At 42.4% G+C, this 14388-nt stretch overlaps 1 protein-coding gene and 1 long non-coding RNA gene across 2 annotated transcripts in view; one reads left to right on the forward strand and one right to left on the reverse strand.

Annotated features, from left to right (window-relative positions):
* The window catches only part of cyb5b (cytochrome b5 type B), a 60939-nt gene that overhangs the window by 9522 nt on the left and 37029 nt on the right, over positions 1 to 14388 (reverse strand). The gene's annotated exons all lie outside the window — the stretch shown is intronic.
* LOC137333348 (uncharacterized) lies at positions 9064 to 13132 on the forward strand. Its single transcript, XR_010965869.1, has 2 exons — positions 9064 to 9795; positions 12560 to 13132. It is a non-coding gene; the product is annotated as an uncharacterized lncRNA (long non-coding RNA).

Raw genomic sequence — 14388 nt, forward strand, 5'->3', positions numbered from 1 at the left:
CTTTCTCATAATCTGTTTGGGGAATCGTATAAATTCCTTATGCATCCCCTTCAATAGTTCAGATGGATTCTACCTTAAACACTTCCCATTTATCCTTTTCTATTAACTGTGGTATCCACACAACCACCAGTACCAATCCATTCTCAGTTTCATTGTCTGCATCTACTTTACATGGTCGCCGGGCATAATAGGTCGACCCACCTCTCCTGATTTTGCACCAGTCGGTACCATCCACAATTTTATGGTGTTTGAAACAATTTTTAAGGATTTTATCACTTACAAAATTGGGCACCCTATTATTTTCAATATCCACCAAGCCCTGTTGTACCTGATTCAATAAAAACCCTCTATATATAGCACAGGTAATGGCCTTTGACACGTTTTGAACTTGTACTTCGTTATTATGTTGCTGGATTATTTCATAAATCTTCCCTTTTATCTTAATCATTCCATCCACCATTTCATTTCTGGACTTCAGTCCTTCTTGTTGTTCCAGAATTTCATCTCTCTGCCCATTATTTGTTTTACTCGAGATCCCCTTCATTTGCTGTCTCATAACCTTGTTGTGTTCCCACATGCTCTATCTGTCTATTCGGTTCCAGGCTGCTGTTTCAGCCGTGGCTGCGATTCCTAACCATTCTCCTAATCCTCACCTCTTTCTATGGTGGGTGCCCGTACTTTGGTTATTGGGCTAGTTGTAACATTGTCCCAGAAATCATGAATCAAGGGTTCTTGAATGTCCGGAGGCCATGGCTCATCCAGATCCTGGCCTGCATTTCTCTGGACAAAATCCTTAATCTCTTGTTCTACTAATTGTTGGTAAAATTCTTCATGCTTTGGGTCATATAGCCCCGGGGGCATGTGTATAGCACGAAGATTAGATACCACTGGTACAATCTCGTACCTCACATGATTTATCTATCTGCTGTTTGACTTTTGTTTCTGCTAATATTATTTCTTAATAAACCTGATTTGTAGTTTGTAGCCTGAAATATACTGTCAGTCAGTATTATTTGTCCATCAGTAGATACCTCATTGTAAAAAGGGTTCATTAGTCACCCTGTGGCCTGCTATCCCAGATTAATTGCATGCTTGCCTTTGAAAATTGATTACACTGGATACAAAAAGATTATCTATAGACCAAAATTGTAACAATGCAATTGCGACTTCCTACTGTTAACAAAGCAGATCTGGGAGAGCTTACATCGTCTGAGAGATCACACTGCAGACTGACCAGGTGCAGGTATGGTCTTACCTGATAGCCTCTTTAGTCAATCGTAAAGGAAAAGTACAAAGTGTACCAGGTTATGAGAACCATTCTCTGAAATAAAATTAGAAAATGTTGGGAAGACACAGCAGGTTAATTAACACCTACAAAAGGTAAGCTTACATTTGGTGCACAGATCCTATATCAGAACTAAAAAGGAAGGGGACACAAGCCCCACAAAAAAAGGGTGAGGGGATGACAATCCATAAAGATCTTGGGTCAAAAATCCTAAATATTAGTACAAAGTAACAGCTGATTGATTAAGAACATGTGAATGCATTTTTTTTAAAGCTGAAAATGAGGCTAATTGCAAGATGATATATGAAGGTCATCTTGGCAGGCTGTAAATTGGCAAGGTGAAAGGTGAGTAAAAAAAAAAGCTCGAAAATAGAAGACAGCAAAGTGGAATGTGAATGGGAGAAACCAGCAAGAAAATAGTGGAGACAACTATGGTCTGAATTTGCAAAAGTCACTGTTAAGACCGAGCAGCTGCAGAATAACCAGGAGGATGATGAGAAACTGTTCTTGAAGTTTACATTGAGCTCTGTGGAACAGTAAGCCAAAACCAGAAAGGTTGGAGTGGAAATGGAATGAAATTATGGTGGTGAGCCACAGACAGTCAGAACAATGCTTGCAGACAGAACAGAAATATTCAACAAAGTGGTCACCCAGTATAGAGGAGAGCACACTTTGAGACTTGAATACAGTACACTAGATTGGAGGAACTACATGTAGGAACATAAGAACAGGAGTAGGCCATTCAGTCCTTCAAACCAGCTCTGCCATTCAATTAGATCATGGCTGATCTGTATCTTAACACCATTTTCCTGCCTTGGTTCAATATTCTTTAATACCCTTAACTAACAAAAATCTATCAATCTCAGTTTTTAAATTTTCAATTGACCGAGCCTCAACAGCTTTTTGGGGGGTTGGGGGGCGGGGGGCGGGGGGAGGGGGGAGGAGGAGTTCCAGATTTCCACTACTCTTTGCATGAAGAAGTGGTTCCTAACATCATCCCTGAATGGCCTAGCTCTAATTTTAAGGTTATGTCCCTTTGTTCTGGACTTTCCCACCAGAGGAAATAGTTTCTCTGTCTACCCTGTCATACCCTTTAATCATCTTAACACCTCAGTTAGATCACCCATCAATCTTCTATACTCAAGGGAATACAAGCCTAGTCTATTCAACCTGTACTCAATTTAAAAAAAAATTTGTTCATGGGATGTGGGCATCGCTGGCGAGGCCAGCATTTATTGCCCATCCCTAATTGCCCTTGAGAAGGTGGTGGTGAGCCGCCTTCTTGAACCGCTGCAGTCCGTGTGGTGAAAGTTCTCCTACAGTGCTGTTAGGTGGGGAGTTCCAGGATTTTGACCTAGCGACAATATATTACCAAGTCGGGATGGTGTGTGACTTGGAGGGGAACGTGCAGGTGGTGTTGTTCCCATCTGCCTGCTGCCCTTGTCCTTCTAGGTGGTAGAGCTCATGGGTTTGGGAGGTGCTGTCGAAGAAGCCTTGGCGAGTTGCTGCAGTGCATCCTGTGGATGGTACACACTGCAGCCACTGTGCACCGGTGGTGGAGGCAGTGAATGTTTAAGGTGGTGGATGGGGTGACAATCAAGCAGGCTGCTTTGTCCTGGATGGTGTCGAGCTTCTTGAGTGTTGTTGGAGCTGCACTCATCCAGGCAAGTGGAGAGTATTCCATCACACTCCTGACTTGTACCTTGTAGATGGTGGAAAGGCTTTGGGGGAATCAGGTGGTGAGTCACTTGCCGCAGAATACCCAGCCTCTGACCTGCTCTTGTAGCCACAGTATTTATGTGGCTGGTCCAGTTAAGTTTCTGGTCAATGGTGACCCCCAGGATGTTGATGGTGGGGGATTCGGCGATGGTAATGCCGTTGAATGTCAAGGGGAAGTGGTTAGATTCTCTCTTGTTGGAGATGGTCATTGCCTGGCACTTGTCTGGCACGAATGTTACTTGCCATTTATCAGCCCAAGCCTGGATGTTGTCCAGGTCTTGCTGCATGTGGGCACGGACTGCTTCATTATCTGAGGGGTTGCAAATGGAACTGAACACTGTGCAATCATCAGCGAACACCCCCATTTCTGACCTTATGATGGAGGGACGGTCGTTGATGAAGCAGCTGAAGATGGTTGGGCCTAGTGCACTGCCTTGAGGAACTCCTGCAGCAATGTCCTGGGGCTGAGATGATTGGCCTCTGACAACCACTACCATATTCCTTTGTGCTAGGTATGGGTCCAGCCACTGGAGAGTTTTCCCCCTGATTCCCATTGACTTCAATTTTACTAGGGCTCCTTGGTGCCACACTCGGTCAAATGGTGCCTTGATGTCAAAGGCAGTTACTCTCACCCCACCTCTGGAATTCAGCTGTTTTGTCCATGTTTGGACCAAGGTTGTAACGAGGTCTGGAGCCGAGTGGTCCTGGCAGAACCCAAACTGAGCATCGGTGAGCAGGTTATTGTTGAGTAAGTGCCGCTTGATAACACTGTCGATGACACCTTCCATCACTTTGCTGATGATTGAGAGTAGACTGATGGGGCAGTAATTGGCCGGATTGGATTTGTCCTGCTTTTTGTGGACAGGACATAACTGGGCAATTTGTCACATTGTCAGGTAGATGCCAGTGTTGTAGCTGTACTGGAACAGCTTGCCTAGAGGCGCAGCTAGTTCTGGAGCACAACAGCCGGGATGTTGTCAGGGCCCATAGCCTTTGTTGTATCCAGTGCACTCAGCCGTTTCTTAATATCACGTGGAGTGAATCAAATTGGCTGCAAACTGGCTTCTGTGATGGTGGGGATATCGGGAGGAGGCCGAGATGGATCATCCACTCAGTACTTCTGGCTGAAGATGGCTGCAAATGCTTCAACCCTGTCTTTTGCACTCACATGCTGGACTCTGCCATCATTGAGGATGGGGATGTCCACCACCATTCACAACTGGATGTGGCAGAACTGCAGAGCTTTGATCTGATCCATTGGTTATGTGATCGCTTAGCTCTGTCTATAGCATTTTGCTTCTGCTGTTTAGCGTGCATGTCGTCCTGTGTTGTAGCTTCACCAGGTTGGCACCTTATTTTTAGGTACGCCTGGTGCTGCTCCTGGCATGCTCTTCTACACTCCTCATTGAACCAGGTTTGATCCCCTGGCTTGTTGGTAATGGTAGAGTGAGGAATATGCCGGGCCATGAGGTTACAGATTGTGCTAGAATACAAATCTGCTGTTGCTAATGGCCAATGCCGCCTCATGAATGCCTAGTTTTGAGTTGTTAGATCTGTTCTGAATCTATTCCCTTTAGCACAGTGGTAGTGCCACACAACGCATTAAATTTAACCCTTTAAGCCCCGCTATCATTCTGGTGGATCTATGCTGCACCCCCTCCATGATCAATATATCCTTCCTGAGGTGCGGTGCCCAAAATTGAACGCAGTTTAAATTGCGAGATATAATTCATAAAGGTCAATCTATGAAGCTGACTGTTTGAATCTCTGTCTCATGTGGAAAGAATACTGGGACCTCTGACAGCGGTGTAGGAAGTAATGAATCGACAAGTGTTGCATCTGTTACAGTTCTATGGGGAAGTACCTGGGAGGAGTAACTAGAAGTCACATAATGAATGAAGAAATATGTCACAGAGGAAACAACCCCTCTAGAAAGCTAAGGTGAGGAGGGGAAAACATATTTTTTGCGATGGATCACTTTGTAAGTAGCACTTTTGATGCCCAGTCTGTGCTGTGCTAAATGATGTCAGCTTGGAGTTAGGAAGGGGAAATTACCCACACTGCCACTTCCAACTGCAGTTCTGTTGGAAGTGTAGATGTGGGGACATTGGTTGAGGACAGAATTTGTCATGGCCATGATAGCATTCTGCTGGATAGTTGCCAACATTCATTGTCAAGGGTACTACCTGAATCTTGGGTAAGGAATCAGAGGCTGCCTGGCATTCATGGAATTGTATCCCACAAAGGAATTAACATTTTCAGAAGAGGAAAGGAAGGGAAAAAATTACTAGAAAAATATCAGCAAGAAATTTTTTTTTTGATATATTGGGGTATAGAGAGAAAAAAAGCTGTGGACACAGTCAGTCGGTCTCAAGTATTGGAAGAAAGATGACATTGTCCTGATGTGAATGCCCCTGTGCAAATGGTAGTTGTTGAGCTTCATCCAATAATAGGGTTGCGATATTTGACCTTTGAAGTCCTGGATTACATGGGAGAGGGGTTAAAATAGTGAGATATAATTCATAAAGGTCAATGTTTGAATCCCCAGTGCAGCTCCGCATTGATGAAATTTAAATCACAGCATTTTATGCTCTTCAGAATACTTTGCTACATTTTTGTTAAGCAGTTTAAAAAATATCCAGACTTGCAGTATGTGATTACTACAAAAAAAACATTAGAACCAAATTATTTAAAATGTTGAGCACAATCAGCCTAATTAGAATGTATGGTCTTTACTGTAGAAGTCTGAAACATTTTTAGCCTTACACTTTAAAAGGTCTATCAGAGTTAGAGCTCCCTCAGCTGCCTCTTTAGTTACATTGCATTTTTTTATATATATGTATAATTATCTAAGTGCTATTAGGGTGAAAGGCATGGTTAGTGTAATCATGATAACCAAATAATTAACATAAAATAGCTGTAGTCCCTGTCCTTTTTTTTATTGTTAACAGATTCCCAAAGTATCAAATGGGATCATACAGTCACTGGATCTGGTGGTCCTGTCCAAATTGGGCGATGTTGCAATTTAAGCTCAGTCCAGACACTTTTCCCTCAAGCTCAATACAAACAGGCTGTTCCATAGGCAAGCCCTTGCTCCCTATGAACCAAAATATGGCCTTATACACAAAATAATCTGGGATAGCGTGCCCCAGGTGAATAATGGATTCTATTATTGTTTCTAGATAATACATAAGAATTCCACTATGTCTCTCATCACTTCAGAAGCCAAATAATGTCAGCCATGTTGTCAAGTGAGGTGTTGAATCAATTGAAATATAGCAGTCTGGAGCCAGTTCACAGGGTTAAACAGATGAGTTCCTATGAAAACAATAAAAACAATACTATTCACAGGGAGATAGCAATCTGATCCCTTAGCAAACCAACAGAATATAGTCTTTGCAGGATTTCCGTAGGTGCAAACCCACAGAGCCACATTGCATCCTTGAACCTCGCAGACGGCAAAACTAAACTACCCAGTACATGATAAACAAAAAGCAAAAAATTGCTGATACTGGAAATCTGAAACAAAAACAGAAAATGCAGGAAACACTTGGCAAGTGGGGCAGAGTCTGTGGAGAGATCAGATAAGTCAATGTTTTGAGTGTGGATCCTTTTTCAAAACAGTTTTGAAGACAGGTATGTTGGCTTGTCTGTTCTCTCCACAGATGCTTCCTGACTTGAAAACGTTTCCAGCATTTTCTGTTTTTATTCAGTACATGAATTATGCTTGTGTTTTATTCACAAACTGCTCTTTGAAGACTGGCACAGGCTTTGAAAGTTGGTCTGAGGAGACAGATAATCACTATATAATGCATACGAAATTCAACAATTATAAACGCAAAGTGCCTGAGATGGCAACTCAGTGTTTGAGAAGAATTGTAAATATTCAATGGCCCAGATTTTGCTGTCAAAAGAACGGTGAGGCTAATGGTGCTTGCCATTATTTATGCGCAAATGGTACAGCAACTTCAGGCGAGGGGTAGACACGTGGTTAAATGTGGATATCTAAAAGTTGCTGTCCGAGATGCGCCACTCTGCCGTTAGCTTTGTGAAAATGGCAACTCGCTGTCTGCCTAGCTAGTGAAATGCACTGAGCGGCATGAAGTTCCTGTATTTGCGCGGTAGATACGAACTAAACTTGCCAAAATGGACAATTTAGCCCATTGTCTATGGTTTAGATCATTTGACGACACTTGGTTCCAAGTAAGCAGCCTTCCTGGTCGAAATAAGTGAAAGTCTCTGGTAATACATTCACTTTTGATTATCTTCAAATCAAAATATTAGCATATTAAGGATATTGTTTCCAAAAAAATATTTCTATAGACAAAGAAGCACATCCTGCCTCTAGTGTGTTGGCTTATAAATAAAAATGTAAACACCATCTTGAGTGTGGCATTTAAAAAACTTAGTTTAAACTAACGCAACAAAGAAAAAAAAAAGGAACCATGGACAAAATAATGGGCCAAATTTTGCTGTAGCAGCGCATCTAACGTCATCTGCCGTTAGTTAGTCTTGCCCTTGCACATTTAGGTTTTTAATTTTTTTGCATGGCAAGTTGCTGATGGTGCAATGTTATCAACTTGCACTGAGGGAAACAAGGCATCTGGGACGTGAGTGAAAACTGTGCATCTCCTTAATTAATCAGATTGAAGGATTGAGATATTAACAGCGCAAGGACTCAGAAGGAAATGTAAGTTAGAATGAGGTACAGAAAGAGAAATAAAGAGAGAGGGAAAGAAGGATTGGATTAAGAGAAAAGAGGCAAAGGAAAAGTAAAAAAAATTAAAACTTGAGTACATACCCATTATCCCTCATCGCTGTTTTCTACCGCCTAACCAATTTCCTAACCAGGTCAATAACTTGCCTTCAATTCCATGAGCTTTAATTTTAGCTAACAGTCTCTTATTTGAGCGGTAGATACGAACTAAACTCACCACAGAAAGTTGAGTCTTGGTAATGGTTCTGCTGTTGCCATTTACAGCTCCTCTAGACCCATTTTTTGTTTCTTTACCTGTCCCGTTACCACCTTCCTTTTTAAAATCTCCAACAATTAAAACCTGGAGGAATGAGACTCCATACTTGTAATAGTTAATTTTTAGTGCCAGAGAGGTTGACTGGCAGTAATTAATATTCATCTCGTTGTTAAAAGTGTACTTAGACTGGAATGGACAAGACTTAAAGTTCAAAAGCAAAATACTGCAGATGCTGGAAATCTGAAATAAAAAACAGAAAATGCTGGAAATACTCAGCAAGTCAGGCAGCATCTGTGGAGAAAGAAACAAAGTTAATGTTTCAGGTCAATGACCTTCCGTCAGAACTGGAAGAAGTTGAAGATTTAACAGTTTTTAAGCAAGGGAAAGGGGAGGGTGGAGAAAGAGGGAGGGGAGGAGAGGAAAGAACAAAAGGGAAGGTCTCTGATAGGATGGAGGGCAGGAGTGATTAAATGACAAAAGGGATGATGGTGCAAGGCAAGGAAGGTGGTAACGGAACAGGTAAAGAAACAAAAAAATGGGACTAGAGGAGCTGTAAATGGCAACAGCAGAACCATTACCAAGACTCAACTTTGTGGTGAGTTTAGTTCGTATCTACTGCTCAAATAAGAGACTGTTAGCTAAAATTAAAGCTTATGGAATTGAAGGCAAATTATTGATCTGGTTAGGCAGTAGAAAACAGATGAGGGATAATGGGTATGTACTCAAATTGGAAGGAAGTGACTAGTGGTGTCCCACAGGGATCTGTGCTGGGGCCTCAACTATTCACTATATTTATTAATTACTTAGATAACACAAGAGAGAGCCATATATCCAAGTTTGCCGATGACACAAAGATTGGTCGTGCAGACGGGAGCATAAATTATAAAGAGACATTGATAGATTCAGTGAGTGGGCAAGATTGTGGCAGATGGATTTCAATGCAGGTAAGTGCGAGGTCATCCATTTTAGACCATAAAAAGGATAGATCTGAGTTTTTTTAAATGGTGAAAAGCTAGGACAATGATAGTCCAAAGAGATTTAGGGGTCCATGCACACAGATCACTAAAATGTAGTGGTCAGGTACTAAAAATAATCAAGGCGGCTATTGGAACGTTAGCCTTTATATCTAGAGGGCTAGAATATAAAAGGGGAGGAAGTTTTGCGACAGCTATACAAAGCCCTGGTTAGACCACATCTGGAGTACTGTTCTGAGTACTTGTTGAGACATGGGAAGGAAGGAGTTAAGTTGAAAATGAACAGAAAGGACATTTGGTACATATGATGATATGTGCATGATTAAAGACAAAGGCCCTAATTACCTCAGCAATTGATTAAATTAGCAGCTTGAAAACTCATTTACCACAGGCCAAAACTGGGAGCGGCTGAGACTGCTGAGGGCAGCACAAAGAGAAAAGAGGGTGATGCACCATAAGGCAATGCACAAACTTATTTCCCTCAACTCCGTGATTGGTTATAAGCAGGAGATTTGAATGTATAAAAAAGGGATGATGAGATTAAAGCTATGGTACTGTCTGAAGAGCTCGTGCCTGGGCTTGACTGTATCCTGCTTATCGCACTGTAACATTGAAATAAAGGCAAGACAAGAAACAAGGACCGAGTCTGTATCATTCTACCCGACGGATTTAACTTCATTGGCGAACCAGCCACAGACTGCACTTGAACAGTCGTGACAAAAACCGGGATGGTCGAGACCGGACTGAAGTGAAGCCTGAATCAGCGGACCTGACTGCAGGCGGGGACAGATTCTGGACGTAAATTTCTTCCAACCCAGGGACTGACGACCAACAAGGCGCAACGGTAAACCACGTATGTTTGTGAGTATAATCTGGGAGTCATGGATAAGTAGTTAGAAAGTTGTAAAGTGCTGAGGTGACAGTGGCTGGGGAACCTCTGCACCAATTATTCACACCTCAACATCTATAGGTACCACGGAAAGAGAAGGTTATTGTAAGAGGTAATTAAAAAGGAGACTAATCACCTCCAAATGAGCTGAATCCAAGAAGGAAAGGACATCGACGTCAGAATGACTGACAAAAACATAGAAAGGGTAGAGAAGGAAAATAGTGATGGTTGGACGCCTTAGGCTGAAGAATGGACCAAAACAAATTTGTAAGGATGGTCCATTCGATAATGACAAAATGAACAACCTGTATGAGGAATTCACAGTAAAATGTGAAGATAGAAATATAAAAGAGAAAAGGAAAAAATTAGACAGGCGAAAAGTAATGGCTATGATGCAAATTGCTGTAAATTTAAACAATCGATGTGCCAAATGTAAAGAACAGTGTAGTGAGCAGACTGAACTGAATAAGCAACAAAAGGGTGAAATAGGGAGCCTGAACAATGCGTTTGGGGCTGTCCAAGCAAAAAGGAAATAAGCAGCCACCCAACAGCTGGAGATGCGCCAGAAAATGACCCAGTTGAGGGCCCAACTACATAGCTCCACAGAAGCATTGACTAAAACGCAGGGGAAATTGGATGATATTAAAATGGCCTATCGAGAGTTGTGGGATATATCCCAGGAAAATAAGGATAGAGAAGTAGTGAGGAGATAGAGGGAGGAAAGAAGGTGCCAGGAAAAGCGAGCAAGAAAACAATAAAAAAAAACTGCAAATACGAGTATATCACTTGGGAAAGAGGAGGTAGAATCAGAAACAAAGGAGCATGACAAAGGAGGGTCCCAAGAGCGCAGGAAAAGGCGAGGAGGCATGGTGGGGAGAATGAGGATGCCTATTAGGAGAAATTGAGTAGAATGGGCCTATACTCTCTGGAGTTAGAAGAATGAGAGGTGATCTCATTGAAACGTATAAAATTCTAGCAGGACTAGACAGACAAATGCAGGGAGGATGTTCCCAATGGCTGGGGAGTCCAGAACCAGGGGTCACAGTCTCAGGATATGGGGTTTGCCATTTAGAACAGAGATGGAGAAATTTCTTCACTGAGGGTGGTGAACCTGTAGAATTCTCTACCACAGAAAGAAGGTAGTGGAGGCCAAGTCATTAGATGTATTCAAAAAGGAGATAGATATATTTTTTAATGCTAAAGGGATCAAGGGACATGGGGAAAAAAGCGGGAACAGGGTACTAAGTTGGACGATCAGCCATGATCATTTTGAATGGCAGAGCAGGCCCAAAGACTCTTGTCCTATTTTCTATGTTTACCAGTACAAGGCCCAACAAGCCAAAAGAGACCTGACCCTCATAGAGCTATGTGCACTTAAAGAACAGATACCCCATTATGACGGGATAGGGGACCCCACCCAAGTGCTAAATAAGGTACAGTCACTGCAGCGGACCATGCCCTGATGGACAAAGGCGCTTGTCAATTGATCCAAGCCGCATTACCCCCCAAGTGTGGTATTGGTGGATGTCTTCTCCACCGGACTAGACTTCCCGGCACATGATGCCCAGACAGCACTGGTGTGTAAAACGATTGGGTATTGAGTCAAGGCAGATATGGGAAAGGTGATGGACCACAAACCCACAGGATGAGTACCCGGCTCAGTACCTGAGGACTTTTTTTTTTTGGAGGTGTACAATCAGAATCAGGGACAGAACCAACGTACGGAGCTCCATGGGAACAATCCCACGTTTTGGGGCTTGGCGATCAACAAGTATAAAAACATTGTTAACCCTCTCTCTTGGCACGGTAAGAGTCCAAGCAGGACTGGAAACCTCAAAGAGCCCAGAAAAGAATGGCAGCCATTGTGACCAATGAGAGCACATGGGGAAAAGTCAGTTATAATTGTGGCAAACAAGGGCATTTTTCAAAAGAATGCAGCCAGCACAAGGTCTGCAGCAACTGTGGCAAGTCAGGCTATGTAAGAGGACAGTGCTGGGTGAAAGGGGGAGGAGCGTATGGCCAGGGACCCAAGCAGGAAGGGAAATCTGAACCCTCAGCCCCACCTGTCCCGGATGAGCAAAACCTATACCTTGACGCTATTAGGATGCTCTGGAGTATGGTGGAGAAAGGGAGCTACTGCTGTAAAGGAGGGTAACCATAACCCCTTTAAAAAGGAATGACAGGGTCATTTTAGTGGACACAGGAGCCACCTGTTTAATCACTCACCATAATGACCTTCCGCCCAGTGGGAGGCACCTCCAACTTATGGGGGTAGGAGAAGACAGCGTCTCAGCTGAGATAACTGATCCCCCTCCAGCTGAAAATTGGAGATGTGGAATTTGAGTTGCCATTATGCATGGCTTCCACACAAGAGGTCTATTCTAGGATCAGACAGGATTAGAAACGGGAGGTTATTGTTGATGTTGCAAACTATATGATTTGGCAGGGACCCGACCCACCCGATGAGCCATCTATTCAATAGGTGACCAAGTCACATTCAAAATTTTTTTAAAATGGGGGCTTGGGAGACTAACTGGGAAGGTCCATATGAGATTATGGATAAATTAGGAGAAACCAATCTAAAATTGGCAATTCCAAAACAGGGAAAGAAAATACAATATAAATGGTATCACAGTGACCATTATAAGCCCTACAAAAAAGGCCCAGAAAAGAAAAACAAATAAGAACGAATATAACATTTGGTCTTCATATATTACAGGTAGACTATGAAGAGGCTTATTCTATTGATGAGACTAGCTCAGGCCGCCACCATGAGCCCAACGCCCCGACCAGACCTTTGTAAAGTAGAAAAATACAATGGAAACGGGAAAGTGGTCAAGGGTACCCTAATAGTGGAAGGCGGCTTTGGAGTCTAATTAAAATGTACTTGTAATACAACTGCCAATGATAAAAGCATTGAATTGTTTAGGCTGGATGTTAAACTGCCAATGAAATTCTGGGTCTCCCATACACTGGTGATTTGGAAATCCTCAGAGGGGAGACTAACGACACCATTTTAATACAGAGATTGAACTGGCCAAGGATTTGGCTACAGAACATGGAAAACAGCAAAAAGGATATCAAAACTACGGGAAGAGGTCGTACAGGGGGCACATCATGATGCTAGACAAGAAGGAAGAAAATGAGACTACGAGAGATGGAAAGGAAGGTGGTGAAAAGAAAATGTACTGGAAGTGATTGAATCGGGGGCTGTACAGAATAATGTGCATTTTGAAATTGTGCTGGTTGTGCTAAATATGAATTTAATAAACTTGGGGAATATACAACTTCATGATCTCTGGCCATGAAATCAACTGATTTGCAATATAACCCAAAATCCTATTTACTTTGTTTATTACTACTTCACAGTTTGGGCATAGCATGTGACAAATCAACAGACAACTCTAGGTGTCTTTCATCTTAGTTGGATAATCAAATATGTTTCCATCCAGATCAATAGAATTCATGTAACTGCTGAGTGCTTCCTCACCTGTTCTTGTAGGGGTGTATGAAGGGCAGATTAGATAGGAGGATAGGTTAAGAGCTTTCAGTCTTCATATCCATGGGTTTTGTCATAATACTGCTGAGCTGAGCTGCCCAGAAATAACATCAAAGGTTTAGGAGCCCAACTGCATCCCTGAATGTGGAGTTGTAAGCATCCGAATTGTGGTCATTTACCTGTCCACATGAATTCCTCTTTGTTTCTGTCACCACCAGAGAACTAGAGTCGCATTTGGAAAAGAACAGGTGAGCCAGGCTAGCACATCCATCAGTACTGTATTGGTTCACCACAGGATCAAGACTAGTTCATCTGTCCAGATTAGTGTATATACTTGCTATGAGTTGAGGGGAAGGAGTAATTTCTATCATGCAATTTTAAAGTGTTAAAGGGGTTACTGTTACATCCAGTTTTCAGAACTCTGTCTGATCATGCAAAGGAATAAGTTTCCTATACTTGTATCTGCAGACTGCAAACTAGCCAAAGTACTTGCAGCATAGCAAGGTAGGCATCAATGTACAGCAATATTTTGTGACCATTGCCACTAGTCCACACTCCATGGACATCACTTAATTCCTCGGTACTGTGAATTAGTCTATTCTGTACTATCTGTGCGTTGTCTCATGTTAGCTTTCTACACCCATTATTTTGCACTCAAGATCGCATCAGCTCGTGAGAATTTTGCATATTTTGACTAAGTTGTGCATGATACAGTTCCTAACTATTTCTATAATGCCTTCCCACAATGCACTGAGCGAGAGGGGGTGGAAGCACGATATGGGGGAGAATGAGAGACAAATAGAGATGCCACACCCTAGCCAAAAAAACATGAATATATATTAAATTTGGTGTAGGTCCCCTTTATGCAATATCATTGCCCAGTTTTCATCATGTGCTCTTCTATTCCGGTCACTTTCTAGCATTTCATTGACTATTGAGTAATGTCAGTAATGATAACCAAGTGTGAGAGATTGTCTGTGGCCCCTAGTATTTGCAATGGCTGTTTTCATGTTAACTATTGATCAATGGGCCATGGCTGCTGCTTTTGC

This window comes from Heptranchias perlo, chromosome 16 (genome assembly GCF_035084215.1).
Source record: "Heptranchias perlo isolate sHepPer1 chromosome 16, sHepPer1.hap1, whole genome shotgun sequence".
Classification (NCBI taxonomy): Eukaryota; Metazoa; Chordata; class Chondrichthyes; order Hexanchiformes; family Hexanchidae; genus Heptranchias; species Heptranchias perlo.